Source organism: Coturnix japonica, chromosome 14 (assembly GCF_054131305.1).
Source record: "Coturnix japonica strain WE chromosome 14, WE-NBRP24, whole genome shotgun sequence".
In the NCBI taxonomy this organism is placed as follows: Eukaryota; Metazoa; Chordata; class Aves; order Galliformes; family Phasianidae; genus Coturnix; species Coturnix japonica.
In genome coordinates, this window is record NC_140676.1 from 9,700,762 (window position 1) to 9,705,285 (window position 4,524).

Consider the following 4,524-nt stretch of genomic DNA (forward strand, 5'->3'; position numbering starts at 1 on the left):
TTTCTTTTCCCAAAGCTGGATCTGTGTATTGCACTAATAAACAGCAAATCTGTTTTTAAATGATAGCGATGCGGTATTTGGATGCCACCCTGGTGAATGCAGCCCTGGAAGGGTGCACGTGGGCCGGTGAGACGGTGCTGTATTTAGTACCAGGCACGAAGAGATTTGTTGAAGGCGGCTCCAGAGCTGTTGGAAGAATTTGTTCTGCAGAAAATAATTTGAAAACCCCACGTGTTTCTTTATACATACAACGGCACTAGGAGAGGTTAAATCTCTATTATCCTAATACAAGGTGGGGGAAAAGTTTTGCCTTATAAGGCGTTTTAATACCTGATAGCTCTGTTGTGTCTGCAGTTTAGCAATGGGGAATCACACACCACACTGTGTCCCTCTGGTAGAACCGGTGGTTAAACGGCTGGTTAACGTCGTGCTCACCAATGATCGCTGGTTTGATCATCTAATGTTGCAGTGTCAGTGATTTGGTAAACAATGTCTGCTGCTGAAATTACAAGCCAAGCTAATTTTTGAAGTGCCTCTCGTCTTTAAAGACCCACGAAAAGCTTATAAATAGATTGTTTCAAATAGTACGACTGTGCTTTCAGAATATGTATATAAGGAGCCTCTTCTGTTCCTAATGAGCTCTAGATTTCTTTTTTAGCCTTGTCCCTGATTAGCTTGGGGCCCATGAAGGTTTCTTGCTAGAGGAATGGCTGTGCTTTGGGATGTGGGGCACAAGGTCACAGTCCACCCCATCCCAACCTACCAGAACTGGTTTGGAGTGGCACATACCCATTTGTTCCTGATAATCATTGAGCACTGCTATATTTGGAGAGCCTTCCTGTAAGAAGGTCTTTTCTCCTGGAAACGATTTAGTTGTAGTATCTTCCTTCCTATAAATGTATTTTTCTGTCATCTGTGAATTTAAGAGATTTTGAGTTTGGGTTTTTGTATTGTTTTTTTTTTTTAAGCTGTGAAGGCAGAGTTTCTCTTGTTCTATTACAGAGCAGAGGTTGTTGGAACCGTGTGGCCATTTTTAGGAATCACTGTTCAATTTAAAAGAGCTTTCAGTTGTGTTTGTGCTGGAGATCCACTTTTCATGGATATGAAAGTGGGAACAGGAGCCACAGACAGAGAATGTTGCTCTTCAGCCACTATTGGTCATCAGACAGATAACACTTTGTTGTTGTTCATTTGTTTTTCTGTCCAGGCTGATGCATTTTAAAATGGAAAAACAATGGAATAACTTTATTTATTCCTGTATTTCATCGTTTCTTTCACTTAAGGATCACTAATTTTTTTTCATTAGGAGCCAGACACGAGGCAAAAGAGCTAGCAGCGTATGTGTCTGTGGACCATTCCAAGACAAATGGAGCGTTCACTGCTTTCCGCTTTCTGTTTCTTTATCACACCCATCTGTGAGTTCAATAGAATAACAACTGTTATCAGTGACTTCAGTCATATTTCAGATTGGTTTGGTCCTTATGTTAGGGGGTATCAAGTGTGTCTTCAGTGGAGAACCCTCAAAGGGAAAGAGAGATGTTATCACCAGTGATTTGGTACGTTCCCCTGCAAAATGAACTGGCCTAGCTTTAGGCTGGGCACTTAAAGCCAAGTGGGTGCCAGGGAGGAAGAGGCAACAGGGAGCTCTTAGAGCTATTATCTGTTATGACTTTGACTTTTTCGTGTTTAAGGATCATTTGAGTGGAGTGTCAATGAAATGTAACTGTTTTGAAGGACAACTAACTCCGTTGTAGCACCTTTTCCCTGTAGCTTCAAATAGCTTTCTGATTGTTCCTGCACAAACAAATCCTCCCCTTAGTGGCTTGAAATTCAAAATGAGCTCTCAGGGGAAGGGAGGGGGTGTGGGGGGGGGGAAGAGTCATTGAAGAGCATTGTGCAGAAGAGTACCCTTAGAAACACATCAATTCAGAACTTCCTTCCTAAGCAAATTTAAGCAAGTGTAAACAAACTCACGAGAACATTTATCAGCAGAAGACTTTAATATACGAGGGAGATAAAAGCAGTAATAGAGCTGGGGGTGGGCATTGAAAAATGGCTATATATAAATGCACGCATTGAACAGAATTGCAGATGGAAAATGTTTTATGTAATTTATTCCAGGGTTCTTAATGTTTTAAAAAGGATAAACACCTTTGTTCTATCATGGTGGCTTTTTTTGCTTGTTTGTATGTTTGTTTCATCCAACGGCTGCGCTTTTACCAGATCCTGACTACATCTGCTTCTTAAATGTTCAGTCTGCAGTCCTGGGGATATGTGGGGTACTGCCAAGAATGAGGCAGGAAAGCAAGTTCTACATGGCAATCTTCCTTATATGAAGGATCTGAATGGGCTCACAGCTCCAGTAGGAAGGGGTTTGGGATTCAGAAACTGAGGTTGTGTGTTAGTGCTGGGGAGGGTGGAACAGTGCGTGAATACAGTGAAAAGCAACAGTGCCACCTGCTGTGAGTGCACCAGTAGAGGGCAGGTGTTTCTATCTGGGTCCCTCCTCTACTGAGCTCAGGGAAGGCCTCTCTGGTCAACAAGGAGAGGGCAGAGGTTTCTAAAGCCTTAGGTGAGATGGGCTCCCTTTAGACGTGCAGGAGGTATTTTCTGCCTCACCATGAAAAGGTGCTGGGTATGTTAAGGGGCACTCAGTCCATCACTGGAGACTGTGTTGAGGAAGGAAGGACCAACATGCAGATTGCTCAGTTTTGTTTTCTTTAGTAATTTCAGCAGTTAAAGTAACGATCTGGAGGGAGTGCAGATGATGTGAATTGTTTCAATGTAGGTCCAGTAAAATTGCTATCAAGGGTCTGACGTTGTTATACAGGCTTCTAAAAATCAATAAGTGATGAAATTTAGGTTCCTAAGCTGTGGTTAAGGATTGCATAACCCCGGGGAATATATATTATATATATATATATATATATATATATATATATATATATATATATATATATATATATAATATATATATATATAATATATTAAAAATATGTATATAAATGATGATGACTAGGGAGATTTAAACCCCCGTTAGGGGAAGAAGTGGTTGTATCCCTGCAGGTCAAGTAGGGCAGGTCTCCTGTGTCGCTGATCCCATGTTCTGGGCATAGGATGCGGTGCTGTTTTTCTGGTTATGAGTGTACAACACACTGAACTAAAGGCTCAGCATGCAGTTTCATTCCTGTATCAGGCATCTGTACACTCTTTTACCTGGGGGGGGGGCTCAGTCAGTAAGTGCTGTTTATTTATTCTGGTCAGAGGAGGAAGAAAGCCAGAGAAGGCAAACTTCTCTGCGAGGGGGAGCAGTCAACATGGCAGCTGCAGGTGTGAAGGGCTGTGCAGTAGGTGGGCTCTAGCTGTGCAGTGGCTGAGCTCTGCTTTGCAAGATGCCTGCTGGCACACAGGCTGTTGCATTTGATAGTTTGCCCTTTTGAAGCGTAAAATATTTTCTTTTCCTGAGTTAAAAACCACCATCACGTTTCCCAGAGTAGGAAGATAGCATTTAATTGCAAAAGAGAGCATTCAGGGAAGATATTTGTTTTATTTCAGGCCCATTACAGCTCTGTAAGAGAGGGTTTCATTTGCAGAGTCGTTATTTACCAAGTAAAGCAGTGTATGTTGGGTGCAGCCTCAGGCGAGACAAACTGGTTTGGAAATACTTGTGGCTTTGCGGAAAGGAATCTTTAAATGGACTGCAAACGATAATGTGTTCAGGAAGCACATTTGTTGTTAGAAAGAACAAGAAGATGTGTTTTATCACCAGCAAACTGGGAGCAATGGGCTTCCAACACTTGAGATGCTGTGTGCAAAGCCCAGCTGAGCAGAGCTCTCACTAACACAACACAGTAACTCGGGCATGTGAATTACTTCCTCTCTTCCTGTAGAACCGACAGCTGTAAAAAGTAATGACAGCAATTTAAAGTAAATATTAACTATTTCAGTTATTATTATTGTGGCAAATACCACGTTATTTTTTCCTTCTAATTAATGTGTGAACACAAACCATCGCTCCTCCCATCTGAACTCATTAACGTGCCTTTTTAACCTTCATCGGGTTACGATGGAGGGGGGTTTCACAGCATTTTAGAGCTCTGTAAAACAACCCCAGGTGCTACCAACACCTGGTATGAGGGATAAAAAAAAGAGTCCTGGAAGCTTATATATTAGAAATAGAGAGGTGAAGAGCTGAAGCTGTGCACTAGGAGTTATTGTTGGCACAGTGTAGTATCACAGAATGACTCGGGTTGGAAGGGACCTCAAGGATCATGTAGTTCCAACCCCCTGCCTGGCAGGGCCACCAAACATACACCTTTACTAGATCAGGTTGCCCAGGGCCCCGTCCAACCTGGCCTTGAACACCTCCACGGACGGGTTTAGTGCCCTTATCCCCACGGGAGCAGCGCTGAGGCTCAGCCCGAGCTCCCGTCGGGTTCCTCGCGGGGCGGGGCGGGCCCGGCTGTTATCGCCATAGCGACGCCATATGCCGCCGGTGCGTCCCCTTCCCCCGCCTCAAACCTC